The following is a 24,005-nucleotide window of genomic DNA, read 5'->3' on the forward strand; positions in this document are numbered from 1 at the left end:
TGTGTCTCTTCCACTTGTTTCTTTTCTTTTTTGTATATGGGGAGATATATATATATATATATATATATATATATATATATACATACATACATTTAGTGGTTCTCATGTGTACCCATGTTTAGGGCTGCCCACTTGGGATTAGGGAACTAGTCCCTGGAGACTAGTCCCTGGATTCTTCACCCCTCAGCATCCATTGATTGCCTGTAGCTCCTCATCTCGAGGTGAGACCCCTTGAAATTTCTCCCATACACCTTGGTCTGTCAATTGGTTTTGTCAATTTGCAGGTCTCATTAGACCACCACACTGTGGAGGTTTCACTGGTGCATCTTCCCTATCATGTCTAGATGCATTAACTAGTAGCAGTGGCTCTTACATTCTTTCTTCCCACTCTTCTATGATGTTTCCTGGGCCTTTAGGTGTAGAGGTTGTATCATAGATGTTTCACTTAGGTCTGGGGACTTCACAGTCACTTATTCTCTCTGTTTGAGCAGTTGTGGAACTTTGTACTAGTCTCCATTTGTCACAATAAGAAGCTTCTTTGATGAATGGTGAGAGGTATGCTTGCCAGTAAATACAAGGATACGTATTTGGTGTATAGCAAGAAATTATGTTGGCCTAGGAAAGTGACATAAATAAGTTCTTCTCTAAGGTCTACTAAGATCTCTCCAGTCCCATAGTCATGTGTACTTGGCTATGTTCACAGAACCACATATGAATTCCCATCCATTGAACTGGCCTTAAGTCCATTTAGACTGTTGTTAATTATCCTCAAGATTTCTAGCTTTATTGAGAAAACATTATACTGATTTCCATAGTGGCTGCACTAGTTTGCACCCAACCAACAGTGGGTAAGCATTCCTCTTTCCCCACATCTTCATCAGCATTTGTTGTCAGTCATTTTCTTGATGAGAACCATCTCACAGGTGAGATTATGGCAACTTAGAAAAAAGGAGACTGGGACTCCAAAGGGCTAGAACACAGATAACAAAAAAGTGCAGTTTATTACAGTACATACAGTGACCCAGAAAAGTATTTTTCTAAATCAGAGCCCCTGAGCAAAGAAAAATTTATATTTTTATACTTTTTGCTTTCATGTCTCATAAGTTAAGAGACATGGACCTAATGTCCTTCTTCTGCAAGTAGACATCCAGTTTTGCCAGCACCTTAAATAACCTGTCTTTTCCCAGCATATGTTTTTGATACCTTTGTCAAAACTTAGGTATCCATAATTGTGTTTTTCTCTGGGTGTATATTAGTCACTTTTCTGTTGCTGTGATAGAACCACTATGACCAAGGGAACTTATAAAAGGAAGAATTTATTTAGCTTATGGTTCCAAAGGGGCAAGTGTCAATTCATCATGGCAGGGAGGCATAGAGGCAGAGGTGGCTGGAGGAGCAGAAGCTAAGCTCTCATGTCTTTAAGCAGGCACAGGAAGCAAGAGAGCAACTGGAGATCAGGCAAGGTTTAAGAACTCTGTAAGCCCACCCCCAGTGATGTGCTTCCTCCAGCATGACCACAACCTTCTAAGACCTCCCAAAACAGCACCACCAACTAGGGACAAAATGTCCAAATACTTGGTGCCTATGGGGGACATTCTCATTCAAACCACCACACTGAGGTTCTATTCTATTCCATTGGTCTGCACATCTGTCTGTGCTAGCATCATGCTGTCCTTTTCACTGTGGTTTTGTAGTATAGTTTGCAGTCTCCATGTAATACCTCCATGTTCTTTCTGCTTAGTGCTGCTTTGGCTAGCTGTAATCTTTGTGTTTCCATACAAATTTCAAGTGTATTTTTCTAGCTCTGTAAATAATGCTATGGAATTTTGATGGGGATTTCACTGAGTCTGTACATTACTTTTGGTGGTATAGCCATGTCCACATTAACTATTCTGCCAGTGCAGGTGCACAGAAGGTCCTTCTGTCATCAGTGCAGGTGCACAGAAGGTCCTTCTGTCATCAGTGCAGGTGCACAGAAGGTCCTTCTGTCATCAGTGCAGGTGCATGGAAGGTCCTTCTGTCAACTATTGTTTTCTTCTGTTTCTTTTCTCAGTGTCTTAACTTTTTCCTTGTAGAAATCATTCACTTCCTTGGTTAATCATATTTCTAGAATTTTTTTTGAATTTTTGTGAATGAGATTTTTCCTTAATTTCACTCTCAGCAAGATCATTATTGGTATACATAGAAGTTACTGGTTTTGTATGTTGATTTTATACATTACAACTTGACTGAAAGTGTTTAGCAGATCTTAAAGCATTTTTGTGGCATCATGGAGGCCTTTTAAGTATAGAATCATGTTGTTTGCAAATGGAAATATTTAACATTTTTCTTTTCCAATATTTATCCCTTTTAAATCTTTTACTTATCTTATTGCTCCAGCTAATACTTTGAACACTATAACAAATAACTGGGAAGAAATGGGAACTCCTGTCTCATTCCAGGTTTTAGAGGATGTGCCCTGAGATTTTCTCCATTTAATATAACTTTGGTTATGAATTCATCCTATAGCCTTTATTATGTAGCACTATCTTTCATCTATTCCTAGTTTCTTCAGGACTTCCTGCCTTTCAGTTTATTAATATGGTCTATAATATTTATTGGCTTGGCTATGTTGAACCAAACTTTGCCTCAATGATTCCCGTTCCTATGTATGTCCGTCTCTACTTCCCATCTAACAACCCAACACTTATCACTAGCTGCACCACGGTTACTCACCTCTTCTTTTCCTTTCTTTTGCACTCATACTAACATATTGGTGCACATAGTACCATTGGGGTTCCTTTATTCCCTGAACTAATAGGTACTTATCGAGTGTCTGTTTTGAGGTCTCCTACTACTCTATTATTGGAGTGGGTCAACTACTGGATAGTGACTGTTACTGCAGACAATGCTCAGCCACAAGGGTAGACTGGAGATAGAGCCAAGTACCTGAAATACCTGTCTAACAGATTAAAACATCCCACAACTGTACTATAACCTAGTCTTCTCCTGAACACTGAAAACAGAGGCAACCTGAAATAATAGAACAAAAGATAACAAAAAAATCTTAACCAATGCTTATATCTTAGAGGATGCTGCCTATGTTTTTCTCTAGCAGTTTCAGAGTTTCGGGTTTTATACTGAGGTCTTTGATCCATTTGGAGTTGACCTTGTGCAGGGTGAAAGATATGGGTCCAATTTCATTCTTCTACAGGTAGAGATCCAGATTGGCTAGCACCATTTGTTGAAGATGCTGTCTTTCCTCCATTGTGTGTTCTTGGCACCTTTGTCGAATATAAGGTGGCTGAAATTGCAGGTACTCATGTTTGAGTCTTCTATTGATCTATGTGCCTATTTTTGTTCCAGTACCATGCTGTTTTTTATAACTATAGCTCTGTGGTCTGGTACAGTGAGTCCCTCAGAATTGCTCTTTTTGTCCAAAATTGCCTTAGCTATCTGGCATCTTTTGTGATTCCATATGAATTTTAGGATGATTTTTCCAGCTCTGTGAAGAATGTCATGGATATTTTAATTGGCATTGCATTGAATATATAGATTGCTTTTGGGAAGATGGTCATTTTCACAATATTAATTCTACCAATCCATGAGCATTTTAAGTCTTTCCATCACCTAGTGTCTTCCTCTATCTCTTTCTTTAAAGATTTACATCTTTCATTGTAGAGATCTTTAATGTCTTTGGTTAAGTTTATTCCTAAATATTTTTTGAGGTTATTATGAATAGGAGGGTTTCCTTGAATGCTTTTTCTGATTGCTATTGGTATATAGAAAAGCTACTTCTTTTTGTAAGTTGATTTTGTAACCTGCCACTTTACTGAAAGTATTAATCATTTCTAACAGTTTTCTGGGGGAATTTTTGGAATCTCTTATGTATAATATCCTATTGTCTGCAAATAGTGATAATTTGACCTCTTCTTTTCCAACTGGTATCTTTTAATTTCTTTCTCTTACCTTATTCCTCTTTCAAGTGTTTCAAGCACTATACTGAAAAAGAGTGGAGATAGTAGACATCCTTGTCTGGTTCCTGATTTTAATGGGAATGCTTCCAGCTTTTTCCATTTAGAATGATGTTGGCTATGGGTTTGTTATATATAGCTTTAATTATATTGAAGTTCCTTCCAGACCAATTCCTTCTTAGACTTTTAATATAAATGCATGTTGTAATTTGTCAAAGGCCTTTTCTGCATCTATTGAGATGACCATATGATTTTTAAGTCCATTTATATGTTTTACTATATTTTTTTGACTTATTTATATACTCTCAAAGTATCAGAAGACACTATACAAGCTGCCAAGGGAGAAAACCAGTCAATGATACTACCCAGCTGTAAAGCCTATGAACCACAGCAATAACCAGCCCAACATACTATCTCTATTGGTACAGTAGTGTCACTTTTATCTTGGGGGTAATCAACAACTGTCTAATTGGACTTAAAACCTGTTTCCTTGAATGAGAGATTCATGTAAGCATAGACCTTAGGGAAGAACCTATTTCTGTCACTTCCTTAGAATTTCTTACTGTATTCTAAATATGTATTATTATATTTACAGACAGATGTACCTCTCACTACTCATTAAAGAAGCTTCTTTTTACAACAGATAGAAACTATTGCAAAGTTCCAAAACTGATCAAACACAGAAAATAGGTGACTGTGGGGTGCCCAGACCTAAGTGATACATCTACAATGCAACCTCTACATCTAAGGCTCAGGGGACATCACAGAAGAGGAAGTGGAAAGAATGTAAGAGCCAGAGGGACAAAATACCTGCTGCCAGTTAATGCATTCTAGATATGATAGAGAAGATGCACCAATGAAATCTCCACAGTCTGACAAGATCTGTATAATGGCAAGACCAGTTGGCATGCCAAGGTATATGGGAGAAATTTCACAGGGTCCCACTTCAAGATGAAGAGCTACAGGCAATCAATGGATGCTGAGAGAGAGAGAGAATCAGTTTTCTCCAGGGACTGGCTCCCTGAGAGCTTATCTAATCCCAAATGGGTAGCCTTAAAAACAGGTATACACAAGCACCATTAAATATATGCATTTTATACATACATACATGAATCAATGAAACAAAGAGTTTGTTCTTTGAAAAGATAAATATAACTTACAAACTCTTAGTCAAATTAACCAAAAGAGAGAGAAGACTTAAATAATAAAATTAGAGATGAAAAGGGAAAGATTACAACAGACACTGAGGAAAGTCAGAGAATCATGAGTACACACTTTAAATTTTTGTATCCCAGTAAATTGGAAAATCTAAAAGAAATGGATGAGTTTCTAAAATAATATGTAGTACCAAAGTTAAACCAAGATGAAGTAAATAAACACATTTGCAAAAACCAATGGCATAAAAGTAGACAAGGAGAATATCAAGGTGACTTTGAGCACATTGGAGTCTTTTTCTGCTTGGTTGTGCTTAGCTTGAGAGGCTAGAGTCTTGGAAACTCAATAGCCACCAAAGCCACCTCAAGTCAGAGGCTTTCAGATCCTTGTCTCACAAATTCAAGGAATGAAATTCATGGACCACAGAGAGTTGAGCACGCTCCAGTATATGGCTCCTCACTCAGGATTATATGGAAAGAAAAAGTGAAGTTGATTATATGGACAGAAAAAGTGAATTTGATGGTTTGTTTTATATATATATATATATTATATATATGGAGAGAGAGAAAGAAAGTGAGGGAGAGAGAGGGAGAGAGAGAAGTGGGGGTAGAAGACACCCACAGAATGAAAAAGAATCTTTGCCAGCTATACAATCCAATAGAGGATTATATCCAGGATATACAAAGAACTCAAAAAACAAAGACTCACAAAAACAAATGACCAAATTAAAAAACAGGCTATGGATCTGAACAGAGAGTTTTCAAAAGAAGAGATAAAACAGCCAAGAAATTCTTGAGAATTCAACATCTTTAGCAATTAGAGAAATGCAAATTAAAGCTACTTTGAGATTTCATCTTATTCCAATCAGAATGGCTAAGATCTAGAAAACAACTAACAACAAATACTGGTGAGTTTGCAAGGAAAGGGAAACCCCCATTCACTGTTGGTGGAATTGGAAAGAAATCAGTGTGGAGAATTCTCAAAAACTAAAGGTAGATCCACCATTTGACCCAGCTATGTCAAAGGACTTGCTCTCCTACTACAAAGATACTTGCCCAGCTCTGTCCACTGCTGTTTTTTCACAACAGCTAGTAAATGGAAAGATACTCGGTTTTACAGTAGATGAAAACTATTACAGAGGTCCATAACTTGTCATGAACCCAAATTGATACATCTACAATGCAATCCTTATACCTAAGGTTCAGGATAAAACATGGGAAAAGGGAGCAGAAAGATTCTAAGACCCAGAGGACTAAGATGTCTGCTGCTCCACAGTGTCTTCCAGACCCATCAAGGAAGCTGCACCCATGAAACCTTTACAACATGGCTGCTTAAACAAGACCTATATAGTGAAAATACCAACTCGGATGGGGGAAATTTCACAAGGTCCCACACCTAGATGAAGAGCTACAGGCCATCAATGGCTGCTGAGAGAGGAAGAATATATTGTTCTCCAGAGACAAGCTTCCTGGCAGGTTATCCAGTCCCAAGTGGTTAACCCTAAATACATGTACAAATGAGCAACAATAAATGGACTTAGTAGGACACGTATATACATACATATGTATTTATACATAATATGTAACAATAATAATTAAAGAAGAGGTCATGAATTTGAGAGGGAATGAGAGGACAGGAGTTAGAGTTGGGAGGACAGAAATGATGTAAATATAGTACTTACTTATATACGAAATCCTCAAAAAAATTATTTTTAATTTAATTATTTTTATTGTCATTTTATTATGTTTTATGTGTTTTAAATTTTTAATTTAAAAAAAACACATGGACTGAAGAGATGGCTCAGTGGCTAAGAGCTCTGACTGCTCTTACAAAGGACCCAGGTTCAATTCCCGGAACCCACATGGCAGCCAATATCCATCTGTAACTCCAGTTCCAGGGGATCTGTAGCCTTCTTCTGACCTTCGTGGGTATTGTATGACACAGATGAATTTACACACATGCAGGCAATACACTCATACACAAAAATAAAAATAATAAAATGTTTTTTTTAAAAAAAGAACACAAAGTTGAGGTATAAAGGGGTGGAGATAAATCTGAAAGGAGTTAGGGAGAGATGTTGGAGGTGAATCTGATCAAAATACATTGTATGAAATTCTCAGCCACGCTCAATTTTGGGCTTTCTGGGCGGTACTTTCTTCCTGTCTTCTCTCCGCGTGAGGGGGTGCGCGAATCCCAGTGGTTGCCAGGCACCCAGCACATCTGCAGCTCTCGTCCCCCTCGCTGTGGCGGGCATCTTGTTTGAGGAAATTTTTGATGTGAAAGACATTGACCCAGAGGGCAAGAAATTTGACGGAGTCTCGGCTGCATTGTGAGAGAAGCTTTCAAGATGGACCTCGTCTTAGATGTAAACGTCCAGATTTACCCTATAGACTTAGGTGACAAGTTCCGACTGGTTATAGCCAGTACCTTGAATGAAGATGGCACCCTGGATGACGGTGAATACAATCCTACAGATGACAGGCCTTCCAGGGCTGACCAGTTTGAGTATGTATGGGAAAGGGTACAGGACTGAGGGGGATGAAACTTCTACTGAAGCAGCAACACGCCTCTCTGCATGTGTGTCCTACGGAGGCCTGCTCATGAGGCTTCAGGGTAATGCCAACAACCTACATGGATTTGAGGTGGATTCCAGAGTTTATTTACTGATGGAGAAACTAGCATTCTGAACCTTCTGGAAGCTGGCTTCACTGCTTAGTCACTCAAGTCATAGACATTGTTCAAGTCTAAGTGGAAGCTGGTGGTGTTTTCTTGTGAAGGGGATTGGGCTCTCTGCCCACTTCATCTTCAGTTTGTCTGAATTCAGTGGAAAACTTACTTGCCTATAAAAGACCCAAGCAGGAGAGCTTAAAATGAATCTGAAGTTGTGTACATGATTTTTTAAATCAAGAGTTTATTTTTTTCAGAAAAAAAAAGAAATTCTTGGGGCTGGATAAATGGCTCAGGGGTTAAGAACACTGGTTGTTCTTGCAGAAGAACTGAGTTCAAATCCCAGCACCCACAGGGCAGCTAACGACTGTCTGTAACTCCAGTCCCAGGGGATCCAACAGCTTCTTCTGACCTCCACAGGCATTGCATGATATGGGTGCACTTACCTACATGCAGGCAATACACGCATACACATAAACTAAAAATAATAAGCAAAAAAAAATTTTAAAGAAATTCTCAAAGAATTATTTATCGATTGATAAATATTTTACTTATTTTTATTTTTGTGTATGACTGTGTTGCCTGCATGTACGTAAATGTACCTCTGTTGTGCAATGCCTGCAGAGATCAGAGGAGGGCATTGAATTCCCCTGGAACTGGAGTTATAGACAGTTGTTAGCTGCCATGTGGGTGCTGGGAACTAAATCCAGGTCCTCTGCAAGAGTGGCCAGTGCTATTAACTGCTGAGCTATCTCCAGTCCCTCAAAGAACTTTTTTAAAATAAGAGTTTAAATGGAAGTTACCTACATGTGTGGATAATGCTGCTCCCAGACACCATAGGCTACTAAATGAAAAGCTCAGTGTGAGTGTGGGATTCCCTCCTTAAAGTTATTGGTATGGAAGGCCCCAGAATAACACAAGCTATTGCATTGCTCTTGATTGTCCACCATAACTAGATAATAAGACCCTACTGCAGAAGACACAATACACTTTGGTTGGAGGACATAGAGAAATCAAGCTATAACTGACCTGAAAATGTCCTCCCTGCTTGGCTACCTTTCATAGTGCCTTTAGGCTTGGGATTGTTGGTATGGATGTTCCATTGCTATGCAGGTGCTTATACAGGCCACTGGGGAGAAAACGTATCAATGCTATAATACTGACCTGAAAAGCAAGATGTGCCCAATGGTGCAATAGTGGCATGAAGGTTATGGGGTGACTTTCTAATTAGATCTGAGGCTTGCTCCACAGGAGAGAATGCATGCCCAGTACATAAATATGATACTAAGTGAAGTAACACAGACTCAGAAAAAAAAAAGATGTATATTCTCCCTCATATGTGGATCCTAGCACCAAATCCTGATAAGTGATTATGTATCCAGACATAACTACAGTAACCAGGATAATGAAAAGGAACCAGGGAGGTAAAGGAAAAGAAAGAATCTGAAAGAGAAGAACAGTAGGAAACAGTTGTTAATAAGGGAGATATAGGGGATAAAGGGAAAGAAGGAGCTCAAGAGAGGTGGGTCCATAGGAGAAGGGTATTATTAAGGGAGAAATTGGAAAAATGGGGGCACCTTAAATGGGGAAACCATGGTCGAAGGGTTAGACAATGCAAGAGATAAATAATGCCTAGGTAATTTTTAAAAAACCAGAGGGAACCATATTAGTCCAAGAACATACTGACAAATTATACATACAACTAGATCAAAGAATATATGTCCAAGCAAGGTTTATCTGAGAACATTTGGTCTTTGCCCATCTTTATCTACATGGCACATGGTAATTAAAAGTACCAGACCTGTAGACCTAACCTCCTGGGATGTTTAACAGCCATACTTTGAGGCCTACATTAATGACAGAGGGACATAAAGGACAGTTTTTGCTCCTTGCCCTCCTAGGTCAACTAAGTTCCAGAGGACTATGAGCATCTCTCATAGGTAACCGTGGTAAGTCACCTGTCCTCTTGATCAAGGAGGCCGTGGAGACAATACCAGATGGACTTGAACCAGTGTCCAGTCTACAAAGAGGAGGGTCAACTCAGAGGAAATATTTCCTCCACGCTTCCAAGCAAAGCCAGCCATGGTCTAGCAGGATCTTTGACTTATCTTCACATAGACGGAACTGGTAAAAGAAAGAAGCCAGGGGCTCCTCCCAAGCCCATGTGACCCCTGAGGAACAGATCCTCAAACGACCTTAAGAGTAAAATAAATTTGTTTATCTGGGCCAATTATAGGGTCTTAAACGCCCAAAAGGAAAGTATAACCAAAGACTAAAGGGGTCAATATAATTTTTTAAGAGTCCATATGTATAGCTAAAGGCTACATAACAAGAAACAATGCCAGATAAGAGATACCTTCCTTTGAGTCACTGGCCAGGGTGGCCCAAAAGACTCCCAGATAATAACCCAGCATAGAACTGGGAAAATGAACAGCAGACCCCAATTTTATCTAAAGAAATATTGACAACTGAGTGCTGCTAGATGAGGAACAGCTGATCTTCCTACAACACAGTGGACAGTGACAGGTATGACAGAGTATATGGGCTCCAGGGAGGAGGGGAGGCTACGGGAGGGTGCCGTTTGGGAAGTGGGTATATAGATGAATAAGATTGTTTGGGATGTTCTGTATGATATACACAAAAAAAATCAACAAATAAAAAAATGACTTATAGTTGAGGAAGCATAAATATTTACTTTATGTTAATTAGTAGAGGTGATAAACATTACTATTGAAATTTACCTGATGACTTTATATCTCTACTCAGGTGCCAAGGATCCAAGTGTAACCGACTGTGGCTAGTAATAATCAGATACATAGAGATTAGAGACACATGCAAACATCCAAGTGTTAGTAGCATTAAAAATGAGTCTTTCTGTGTGAAACAGCATATTTTAAAATGAAATGGAGATCTTTTTTAAAGGTTAAAAACTCATTCAATTTTATGTCTTACAGGGTCTATACTGAGTTCAATATCATCTAACTGTATTAATTTAACTATAAACCTAAAAATTTGCAGCCACTTTTGAAAGAGATGTATCCTTGTTCTGGAAATTGTTATTGAAAATGTTAAAGCTGTAATGAAATGCTTCTTCTAAAAAAAAAAAATCCCATGGCTTGGAAGATCATAGACCCTAGGGAGGTCTGTTGGTGTGCTAAATGGAAGTGTCATCAAACTGCCTTCTAGATACTTTCATTTATATCCACAAATTACTGCTGCTCTCAGCCTTAGAGAAGTTGTTTTCTGTAGTGGGCAGCAGTTTATGCAGAGACTCATAACTGGTCAAAGTGCTGAGAATGAATAAGGAGCGTTCAGCCCTGAATGGAACATCCGTATCAACAGTCCCAAGCCTAAAGGAACATCAAGGAAAGAGGAGGCAGAAAGAATACAAGAGCCAGAGGATGAGAAGGAGTGCTGTGAACTGCTGACCTGTTCTTTCAGGGCATAATCTCCCAACTGATACCACAGCTGACCCTTCAGTAGACCAACACATCTTCTCATCAGGTCAGTTGCCCCCACGTGGTGGAGAAATGTGGTTGTACCCCTTAATTCCATAAACACGAACCATTATTGCACTTTGTTTGAAATTACTTTCTTAACTAGAAGCAATATCTAGGGCACAGTATCACAGATACTGTAGTCACAGATGGTGCTAGCAAATTTTCAGGCAGGAAAGCAAATGTATACTCAGAACACATGTCTATTGCAGTGAGGAAATGCGTGTGTTCCCCTCCCTGATGAAATGGTTGTAATGAATCAATCTGCCCTTGAGAGCCGATTGGACCTCTTAATGAATGTATCAAAGGCTTAGTTTAGGCATTCAACAGTATTCATAATCAAAAAATGCTGGCTGTAGTAAATCTACATTGTCGAGGCCATGCATAATCCTGATCCCTGTCAGTGTAGCCACTTACACACAGGCTTTTTGACCAAGAACACAAATGACTAAAGATGCCAACTGAAATCTACATGGCTTTAATCACAAGTCTCTAAATCTGGAAGAGGCTTAGATCTGAAAGTGAGAGACAACGTAATTCCTTTTGAGTGAATAGATCATATAGATCATATAGATCAACAGATCATATAGATCAAACAATGTTTTAGTAAGCTGTCTATCTTTTTCATTCCTAGGCGCACCATGATCAGTTAATCCCAACCCAGGACCCTTATGTTTCAAAACAGCTTGATTACCACCAAGTTTCTGTTATTTATGATAAGTGCACCGCCTTTGAGAGCAGAGTTACAGCATTTGTCCTCTGCCATATGGGAATATCATCATCCCATTGAATTCGGAGAGCCCAGCTCAATGAAGATATGCATTCCTGCCACTCCTGGCTTAGAGCAGGCAGTTACCACAGCATTCTTCAGAGATGCAAGTGCCACCTTCAGTGGTACTCCTCAATGTCTTAATGAGGAGAGGGTCCTCTGGGCCTTTGGGAAGGCATGTTTGGGGATGGGTGTGCAGATCTCATGTGATAGTCATTTCTTTATCCCTAAGCTAACAAGAGAGATAGTCTCTTGTTAGCTTAGCAATAAAGCTAACCCTTACCAAACACACCCAAATCAGTCAACCTAGAAATGTTTACAACTATTTCTAGTTGCAGCAACTAACACGGTACACCCATACTATCTAATAAATGCGCCAAATAAAGCTGGTCTGATTTTCCTTTTCTCCTTCTTGGTCTAATACCATTTGAATCCACCCCATACATATTTCCCAGGCTTCTGCTAACTGCGTTTATTAGCAACAGCTTGCCCTTCTTTTGGACTATAAACTACTTTCTCCCCAAATTCTCTTTTGCTTCCCAAACCTCAGAGAAAGCTGATATCTGACCCAAATTATGAATCTAATAGTAATAAAGATGTTGGGATAGGTCTTGAAGACAGCTCCCCAGGTAAAGCTGCTGTAAGCTAAAGATGGGATGTTAATACTGCACTGCTGATAGCTGAGTCCAGTCGCGGCTGCCCTGATCTACCTGAAGTGCCTGTCAGTTTCATTGTAACTGAAGGACAGTCTAATGGAAATATATCTTCTCACCACACTTAGCCGGCCACATCTTGGGAACCCCATCCTTACTACTAGCAGTTTCTATGTGAAGCCCATCTCATCTGACTCACAAGGACAGCTATGGTGCCATCTAGTGGCAAGTGTACCTTATTCTCTCACGGTACTTAGATGAAGAGCACAAATGTGTGTCTGTGTTTGTGTCTGTGTCTGTGTCTCTGTAGATTGCGTAGATATATATAAAGGCATATGGTTACTATGTAGATAGTAACCATAGGCTAACATGAATATTTTTTTACAGAGTTACTTTCTGTAAAAAAAAAAAACAGCTAAAATCTACTTACCAAAAACAAATCTAAGATAGTGCTATTTCATTAGCATCTGTTCCCATGTTGGACACCAGCTCTCCATACTTGCTCTTCCTGCATATTAGCTGCTTTATGCCATTTGGCCTGCGCCTCCCCACTTCCTTCCCACCCTTCATGCCACCCATTCTTTCATTCTCTGTGTATTTGATTTCTGATATTCCACATGTAATATGAGATTTTGCAAATCCCCTCACCTATCTGCACTTCCGCTTACTACCCCCACCCAATCTAATGTACTCTATTTATATATATATATATAATAGGGTCTATAGAGTCTAATTTGTGTTCCCAAATATCCTTTACTGTGGATGTATCCACTGGAGACTGGTTAACCTACCAAGAGTCACATCCTTGAAAGAGACTGACTCTCCCCCCTCCCAGCAGCCATCATTTTTCCATGGATAGCATTGAGTTTTACCCACTTCCCCATGTCTATGCTGGGATTTTGTCTGGTTTGAGCTTACATGGGACTTGTATATACTGTCACCATTGCTGTGACAATGAGTATATATGAGTAACTTCCCAGCTCTCTGGAAAACTATTTCCTGTGGTCATCCACCACCTCTGGCTCTTACAATTTTTCCACTCCCTCTTCCACAATGATCCCTAAGCCTTTGAAGGCAGAAGTTTGATATAGGTGTCCTATTCAGGGAAAGGCACTCTGCATATTGGCCAGTTGTGGATTTCTGTATTAATCACCATTTGCTGCATAAGGAAACTTCTCTAGTGAGTGTTGAGAGATGCTTTAACCTATGGATATAATAATAAGTCATAGGAATCAGTTTAATACTATAACTCTTTAGTAGAAAACTTGTATTAGGTTCTCCCTTATGCCTTGTGACTTGTGTAAAGTCTGATTTCCAGGTCAGGTATGGGCTCCATCCCATGAAATAGACCTTAAATCCAATTAGAAACTGTTTGGCTACTCCCATATTTGTGCCACTATTGCGCCAGTGGGCATATCTTGCCAGGCCAGTTGTTGTAGTTCACAGAATTCACAGCTGGGTAAGGTTGGTGATTAATTTTCTCATCAGGTAGCATGCATAGCACCTTCCAGCACTGTGAAAGCTAGCCAGTGGAGGTGAGGCTCCAGTCAGCACCAGTTGGGCTTCTTCTTGTTTGCTCTGCAGCTGCTCATGTATGCAGTGTCTTCAGCAACAGGGCCTTATCACAGAGTTCTGGTGGGTAACCAAGAGGAGGGGCAGTGACCAATAGTGTTTGAGGTTATAGGGGACCCCTGGTCAACAGCTTTGGGGGGGACTCCATTCCTAGTATTGGGGTTTTATTTCTTTAGTCTATGGTGTCTAGTAGGGGCAATGTCCCCCTATTATAAGGTAATTCCTTTTAATCTCTTCTTATAATGTATATGTTGTGCTGGGTAGCTTTAGTGTCAACTTGACATACCTGGGTTGCGGGAGCCTCAATTGGGGAATTTCCTCTATTGTACTGGCCTGTGGCCATGTCTGAGGAGCATCTTCTTGATGAGTGATGTGGGAGGGCCCAGCCCACTATGGGTGGTGCCACCCCTGGGCAGGTGGGCCTGTGTTGCATAAGAAAGCAGGCTGAGCAGGGGCCAGGGGAGCAAGGCAGTAAGCAGCGTTCCTCCATGGCCTGTGCTCCAGCTCCTGCTTCCAGGTTCCTGCCCTGAGTTCCTACCTTGGGCTCCCTGATGAACTGCAACCTGGGAGATGTAAGATGAATAAACCCTTTCCTCCACAAGTTGGTAGTGGTCAGAGTATTTTGTCACAGCAAGGAAGAAACAAACTAAGACATATGTATATACTTTACGATGCTTCTACAGCTTTAGCCACTTTTTCAACTTAGCATGATGTTCTCTGGGTCCATTAATGCTGTAGAAAAACAGCAGGATTTTCTTCTTTTTCAAGGCCAAATATTACTCTATTATATATACACATACATGAATATAATGCATATATGTATAATTTTTTTATTCATTCATCCCCCAGTGTGCTGTCTCCACATCTTGGCTTTTGTGAATAGTGTTGCAAAACACAAGATTCAGATGTCTTTACGAAATGCATTTCACCACCTTTTCATGTACCTTTGCTGATGATTCTTCTAAAACTAGATGGATGCTCAGAGGTTGGGGTGGTGCGGTGTAGACTTTCTCAGAGATTAAGTGAAGAATTAAATCATCTTTTAAAGTCCATACCAGAATTGTAGGCTTGACAGAGGAATATTGCACTCAGTTGACCAAGAGAATCCTCTTTGGGGGCTAAATCAAGGAACCATCTGAAAGCCAGCACTATTCAGGTCCACAGCCTCATACCCACCCACACTCACCATTATCAAGAAACTACTGTCACAAACAGACCACAAAACCTCGCCTGTGGGGTCACACATAAGGCTTGGGGATCATGAATTATTATATCTTCCTCTCAGAGACCTCCTGTGTTCTAGAATGAATTGATATGGGAGTTAGGAGGGCCCCACAGATAGTGAGTTCTGTGCCGCAGTTGCCAGCCTGTGCGTGTTTTCAGTCCCGTGTACACATGAAGAAGAGATGAGCTGCTGCAGTAACGAAGAGTTCTTTGCATTTTAGAACTCCTTTCTCCATTGCAGTTGGAATTTGAATGAGGTAGACAATGGAAGAAATGAAGGATGAAGCTGAGGCCACCACTTAGGCCTGGCAGCTCAGGCCTAGAACACAGCTCAGACACTGAAAGCTTCCTTACCAAGAGAAAAGGAACTCACAAAGACTTTATTATGAAAATTTTAGGAAAAAAAAAAAACTGTAGAAGTTCACTTTAGTTAGGTTTTCAAACAGCAGCTGATGATGTAGAAGAGATTGTGTTGGAACACAGCCAGAAGTCCAGGACCTATATGAACAGGCACAAGCACGTTGGAAATTCCCAGTAAGATTCCAAATGAGGGGGCTAGAGAGACGGCTCTTGCAGAGGACCCAAGTTCGGTTTCCAGCACCCACTTTGGGCAGATCACAACCACTTGTAGCTCCAGTTCCAGAGGATCTGACACCCTTTTCTGGCCTCCAAGGGCACCTGCACTCACATCCACATACCCACAGATACACACATTTACATATTTTAAAATTTTTGTTTAAAGACCCTAGATGAGATCACTTAGTAATGAGGTTTCTGCAGATAATCAAGAACATAACTAGTGCAGCCTGGAGAGATGGCTCAGCAGTTAATAGTACTGATTGCTCTTGCACAGGACCCTGGTTCGATTCCCAGAACCCACATGGAGGCTAACAACTGTCCATAATTCCAGTTCCAGGGAATCTGAAGCCCTCTTCTGACCTCCACAGGCACTGCCACTACACGGGTGCACTTATAAAAATGCAGGCAATACACTCATGCACATAAAATTAAAAATAGTAAATAAAATCTAAAATAAAGAATATAACTAGCTCAATAAAAGAACCACTTGAGACAGTGGATAGTGCCTGCAAAAAATAATAAAATAGATCAATGCCAGAACCACATGGCATTTGAACACCAAAAGAATTTGTAAAGTACTTCAAAGTTTCAGTGATATTCCGAAAATGTTTTTTTAAAGATGGCAAGGTAATGTCTTCATAAGTGCTGACTGACTTTTTCATCAACCCAACTTGATGCTTCAGATCTTCAAGCCCTTTCTGTACATTTTAAAGTTTATATAAATTATCAGTCTGTCATAAAGGGATCTAAATCCAAGTTGTTAAATGGGATTATTGCTATTTTATATTGTATTTTTATAAAATGTAGCTTAATTATAATCTCTGAAGAGTTTGTATCATTTTTGCTATCTTCATTATTTTAAGAATCATAAGGTGAATAAATTTTATTACTTATGTCCACTGGTGCAATATTGGCAGAAAGGTCATGGTGGTAACCAAATGTTTTTTTCCCCAGGAAAAAATTTAGGCCTGGTGCTGTAAACCTGATCAAAAGCCTAAGGCAGGGAGGTCACAGACCCAGGAGAGAAACCCACTACTGTTGTTTTGTTAAACAATGTTTTCAAACTGCTTTCTAAATGTTTATGCTCATATCTATAGATAAGTGCTAGTCTCAACCTGGACCAGAGAAGCTTCTCTCTGCAGTGATCAGTAGTTAATGCAGAGACTCATAACTGGTCAAAGTGCTGAGAGTAAGTGTCCACTGAGTGCTCAGCCCTAAATGGAACATCTGTATCAATATCCCCCAAGGCTCAGAAAACATTAAGGAAGATGAAAGAATGTAAGAGCTGGAGCATGGGGAGAGGTGCTGTGAGATGCTGTCTTCCAGACATGGCACAGCCATTGCACCCATGAGCTCACTGCAGCTGTGGTCACCTTGCACAAGATCAAGTCAACAAGACCAGGTAGCACTCCAACAGGCAGTGCTAATTAAACTCAGTGGGTTATTAACAAAAAAGGAGGGGACATGAAGGAGGAAGGAAGATGTGTTGAGGATACCTGGGGGAATGGATGGGAGGAAATGGGGTTGGATATGATCAAATGCATTGCTTATGTGTATGACATTGGCAAGAATTTTTTTAAAAAGATATTGTATTTTTAAAAATAATGTATGCCTTAATATGTCATTGTATAACATTCCTTAAAAGAATTGTAATTATTAGTGTGTGTTTCTGACATTTTAACTTGAGTGTGTACTACAACATAATGTATTTAACAACAGTTGGTGGCAAACAATCAAGAAATAGTTCCATCTGTTTGCAGAGACACTAAACTAGCTTTGGATTACAGACACTAAATAGCAGAGACAGGTATGTATAGGCATGCCACCCCCACCTCCCTTCACAGCTCCTTGTGTGCCCTAATCTGTAGGCAGGCTGCCCTGAGGGACATCATTATTAATATACAGAAAGATTGTTTTCCAAGAATGGAGAGCATCTCTGCTTACTCTCCCTACACAGACTACTCCTAGGACTGTTGGGAATAGTACGAATTTGTATTCAGAGCCTTCTGCCTTCCTCGTCTGTCATGCATGGTCTTCGTGCACCCCATTCACTCATGGCGCCCCACCAATGCCATCCTTTCTTGCACCCGTCCCTGCCACCTCTTCACTTCATCCACTCCTCCCCTTCCTTCTTGTGCCACAAGAGGTCCTTGTTGCCCAGACTGAATGAACTAGGAGCTTTCTCTGGGGCTCCTGCTGGAGTCTGTGTTAGCAATGAACTCAGGTACCTGCCAAGAAGCCACTCCCAGGCCAAAACTCCACCATAGCAATATTCTCAGTCCACGGGGAGCATTCTGGTACTCAGAAGTCTTGTGGGTGCTCCTCACCTTCCCAATGAACTCTATTCCATTCCAATGTGAAAAACTCTGCTCAGTAACACTTTCTCTAACTTACCAGATACACACACAAACATGCACACATAGACACACTGCACATGCACACATGCACACATGCATGCACACACACAGCAAGCATACACATGCATGCACACACATGCACACACACAGACATACACACAGACACACCACACAGACACACATGAATGCCGTTGGATAGATGTGTCCTCCGAAGGACCAGCAACAGATGGATATGTCTTCTTCCCCTCCCCCACTGACTGCAAACTGTTTGAACCCTAAGACCCTCCGTAGAAAGGGAGACAGTCACCCCTCCCACCCAATCAATCAGCCTTAACTGCATGAGGGGGAGGGACTAAGGGGAGACACCAGAAAAAGTGAAAGAGGAAGAAAGGTTTTGCCGTCTTGGGATGGGGGGCGGGTGGCCACAGATCTAGAAGTCTCAGCCAAGATGTATGGAAAAAGCCCATTGTGTTCATGCCTTTGTAAGTAACCCCTCCCTGACATCATGAGCTCTGTTAGGAAGCCCAAGCAAATATCTTTATTCTCTAAACTGTAGTTTGGAGGAACATTGTGTCGGTTGGTGGGTCGTAAGGACAGCATGAGGAGAGAGGGTCACAGTGCACCTCTCAACAGTAAATTCAGCTTACACAGACATAGGCACACACAGACATACACACAGACATGCAGCAGACACATACACACACATGCACATGCATGTATACACAGACAGACAGACAGACAGACAGACACACACACACACACACACACACACATACACACAAATCCATCAAATCCCTGTTGATCCACTGGCTCTGTCTTTCCTCCAAGGCCACAGGCACTCTCCATGCACAGCTGTTCCTGAGGCTTCTGTATCCCACTAGTCATCAGTGTTTAGAGCACTAATCAGAAACTGGAAGCAATAGAGCCTATATTTTTAATTTAATCTGGAACCTTAAATTTTTCCCTGTATTCCATTTTTAACATCATAGTCCATGCCTTTAATAGAAAAATATATTTACCATTCATCTTATAAGTTATGGTTAAATAAATTACTTCAACTTCTTCATGTATCCACGTATAGCTGCCTTGCTGCAATGTTCCTTCTACAAATATATGCAGGTGTGAACCACAGAGCATTCTGTATCACACACAGTGCTAAAACCTAGGAATTCAGGGGTGATCCAAGTACATTCAGTCATGTCCTCACATTCATGTAACACAAGAGAACATGTATACATACAATTCATATATGCAAACTAAAATAGCAATGAATGGCTTGAGGTAAAGGTGCCTAGGAATACAGATAAAAGCCTATTTTTAGATCATAGGGCCAGTTACCAATTGAGAAGTAATGTAAGTCAGCTAAAACATAATGAAGAAAAAAGAGCCAGCAAGAGAGGACAAGAGACAAAGTTCCAGACACAGGGAACAGCATGCACTAAGCCCCTGCAAGAAGAAAGGGCTTAAGCACATTCACAGAAAGAACTGATAGGTGTTCGTGTGACCAGACAGGCTGGAGATCATATACACAGGCTCATAAAGCAGGTCTTGAAGGCCATGTGATCATGGCCTTGAATTTGCTGTGATCATGGATCTTGAATTCATTCTATAGTCATAAGAAGCCATAAAATTATTTTAAGCAAAGAAATGATGTAAGTTGGTTTACTAGGAAACCATTGGACAGCAAGCAACAGGGCATGGCTTAGACAGGTTGAAAGTGAAAGAAAATGGGAAGTGGCACTGTTTGGATGAGAGAGGACACTGATCTGGACTGGGACAATGGAGAGCAGATGCTGGAAAGCCAACATTTCTTTTCCTGGGCTGCTCAAGGAGAATCCTGGAACTTGTATTTTCTGAATACACATGTTAAAAGTGACAATTTGTCTAGGTATAGAATTGTTGGGTTACACAACCTCTTTGCTGGGCAGTTCAAATAACTTCATCATCTAGCATTTAGAGTAGTGGAATAAAAATTTGAAGCTTGCTTGATTCTGTCTACCCTTATTTATAGGGGTCTTTAAATCATCTTTTAGAATTAAAAGTCCTGGGGCTGAAGAGATGGCTCAGCGGTTAAGAACACTGACTGTTCTTGCAAAAGACCGGGTTCGAATCCCAGCACCCACATGGCAGCTAACAACTGTCCGTAACTCCAGTTCCAGGAGATCCGACAGCCTCTTCTGTCCTCTGCAGGCACTGCATGACACTGGTCACTTACCTACATACAGGCATAACACTCATACACATAAAATAAAAATAATAAACAAAGCCGGGCATGGTGGTGCACGCTTTTAATCCCAGCACTTGGGAGGCAGAGTCAGGCAGATCTCTGTGAGTTCAAGGCCAGCCTGGTCTACATAGTGAGTTCCAGGACAGCTGGAGCTACAGGGAGACCCTGTCTCAAAAAGACCAAAATAATAATAATAATAATAATAAAACATTTTTTAAAAAGAATTAAAAGTCCTACCTAGATATATCTAGAAGTAGATACTTGATTAACCTGCCTATCCATTCTCCTTCATTCTGGAATTGGTGGCCTCACTTCCCTCTGAGAAACTGTCTCTCCCTTGCTTACAGCCCATGTGAGCACAGGCAGAGCTGACCCAGTCCTCTTTCCAGGAGTAAACATGTGCTGCTAATGTGCGTGAGGAAACTCTCAGTCACACACAGATCGAAACAAGGGTGAGGACACGAACCAAACAAGCCAGTCAAGCTCAGTGTGATGGTTAGCATTAAACTGTCATCTTGGTACAACCTAGAACTACCTGGGAAGACAAGTCTCCATGAGGGATGGTGTACATTGGGTTTGTCTGTGGGCTTATGTGGGGGAAATTGTCATAGTTTAGCTATGATGTGGGAAGACCCAGCCTACTGTGACTGCAACCATTTCCTAATAAGAGGGTCCTGAACGTATAAGAATGGAGACATTGAACTGAGCACAAAGAAGCAGGTGAGCAGACATGCATGCATTTTCCTCTACCCTTGACTATGGATGCTATTTGACTAACTGCTTCAAGCTCCTGCTGCTGTGACTTCCTCACAATAATATACTGCAACCTGCAATTGTGAGCTGCTTTTTGTCAAGATATTTATGATAGTAACAGAACTACAACTAGAACAGTCAGTGAAGATTAACCATGGTCAATGGGGCAAGTAAGCAGAAAAGAGAAGCGCTATTCTCCCTCTAGGGCTGGAAAGCTAGAGGAACATGAACCTGGAGATACTGCTTTCCTATAGGAATCTGCTACCCAAGTATAAAGCCACCAACCCAGGTGGGAAGTACAAGCTGGAGATACAGATTTGTACTGATCCTTCAGCCTTCAATGTGGTCTATCGGCCACTGGGACCTTGACACAGTCCAGTTAAACCTGGTTAATATAGTAAGCATGCATTCACACACACATTTTATGGTCACATTCATTTTTTTAAGATAAGATTTTGCTTAAAGTGAATACATTTTCTGCATAAAGTTTCTGCTTCATGTAATTCTGAGAATTATTTTAGGAACTGTCATTTGTGTGGTGGCTCTTTATGTCTACCATTCACATGCATTCTCTTCTTTCATTTTTATCTCTTTATCTTTTGCTTTAGTGTTCTAGGAACTTTATCTTTAGTTTGTGTTTTACTCAGTTGGTTTTCTCCAATGTCCATTTGCAAGTCATGACTACCACTTTAGACTTTAATTCAATAACCTTGTCTTTTGGACTAAATGTGTGTGTGCATGTGTGTGTGTGTGTGTGTGTATTTACACTATATAAATGTGTATATATTTATATTAATGTGGACACAAAAATTGACACATTTTTATGTAAAGTTTTTCTATTCTTTGACTTTTAATAAACTGTAGAAACCAAAAAAATGTATTACATATATTTTTATATAGTCACACAAATATAAATATTTTCTAGCACATAGTATATGGCACTTTCAGATAAACAAAAAATAATTGTCATTCTTTTCCCTTTCTAATGATTTTTCTTGATCAGATTATTCCTCTAGAGTAGTTTGCATTGTCTTTTTTAGTATTTTATTTTGTGTGCATGTGTGCACATACATGCATGCACACACATTATATCATGTATGTATAAACATAACATGTCAGAGGACAACTGCGGGGAGTCAGTTCTCTTCCTCCACCATGTGAGTCCCAGGGATCAAACTCAGGTTATCAGACTTGGTAGCAAGTATGTTCATGCACTAAGCTATCTCATCAGCTGCATTTTCTTTCTAGAAGACAATCTGAGATCTGACAATTTGAGATCTGAATGCATATAAAGAAGACCTAGCAAGACTCTGTTGCTGAACACATCATACACTTCGGCTGCAGGACATAGAAAAATCAATCTCAAACCAACCAGGAAATGTTCTCCATGTTGGCTAGCTCTCATAGAGCCAGGAGGTGCTTTGTAGCTACTGGGGGAGAAAATATATCAATGGTTTTACTCAGCACCCTGCATTGAACTATACTGACATCCCAGGCAAGATGTGTCCACTAGAGCAATAGTCACTTGACTATTATAGGGTAACTAACCACTTTCTGATTGAATCTGAGGCTTGCACAGGAGGGAATTTCATGCCTAGTACTATAATATTGGTCAAAAGCTCATAAGAGGGGAGGTCATAGGCCCTAGGGTAGAACCTGCTAGTGTTATTTTGTTCAATGGTCATGCTGTCAATGCTGTCAAATTTCTTCTTTAGGATATTTATATATTTATATTTATGTTTATATCCATAAATGGGGGTTGCTTTCAACCTTGGTCAGAGACTCTTCTTTTGGTAATGGGTCACAGTCAATGCAGAGATGATAACTGTCTAAGAGATAAGAATAAGAAATGAAGTGTTCAGCCCTAAATGGGACATCTGTATCCACCTTCCCCTCAATCCCACCAAGGTTCAGAGAAGATCATGGAAGAGGAGGCCAAAGGATGTGAAGAGTGCTGTGAAATGCTGTCTCCTGGACATGACATAGCTACCACACTCACGAATTTCCAGGAGCTACCATTTGCCTGCAAGATCAAGCCAGCTAAACTTCCAGCATAGATGCAGAAGGTGATCTCCAGGCCCACCCCTTACTGAGGCCTCAGTTATTGGTAGTTACTAGTCACATATGCGCAGCTCTGAACTTAGTGGGTAATCAAAAACAAAAACGAAGAAGACATGAGGTTGGGTGGGGGACACGTTGGAAATATTATAGAAGGAACTGGAGAAAATAAATGGGGGCATGATAATATTTCATTGTATACATGTATGAAAATCTCAAGAATAAAGAAAAAACTATAATTAAAATAAGTAAGATGGGCATGATGGTACACGCCTTTAATTCCAGCACTCGGGAGGCAGAGGCAGGGGGACCTCAGTGAGTTCCAAGGCCAACCTGGTCTACATAGTGAGTTCCAGGACAGCTGGGGCTACAGGGAGACCCTGTCTCAAAAAGACCAATAAATAAATAAAAGCCTAATGACCACACAAATGACCTTAGCAGGAAACTATATTTGTGCCATAGAGACACTTTTATTTTGGGGGTAATCAACAGCTACCTAATTGGACTTAAAACCCACTCGATGGGAGGGAACTCATGTATG

At 40.4% G+C, this 24,005-nt stretch overlaps 1 protein-coding gene and 1 pseudogene across 2 annotated transcripts in view; one reads left to right on the forward strand and one right to left on the reverse strand.

The window, feature by feature from the left end:
- Nucleotides 1–24,005, reverse strand: part of Il19 (interleukin 19) — an 87,427-nt gene that overhangs the window by 29,686 nt on the left and 33,736 nt on the right. The window lies entirely within an intron of this gene.
- Nucleotides 7,421–7,917, forward strand: LOC103725973 (annotated as a pseudogene).

Source organism: Nannospalax galili, unplaced genomic scaffold (assembly GCF_000622305.1).
Source record: "Nannospalax galili isolate Female #2095 unplaced genomic scaffold, S.galili_v1.0 scaffold309, whole genome shotgun sequence".
NCBI classification, from domain to species: Eukaryota; Metazoa; Chordata; class Mammalia; order Rodentia; family Spalacidae; genus Nannospalax; species Nannospalax galili.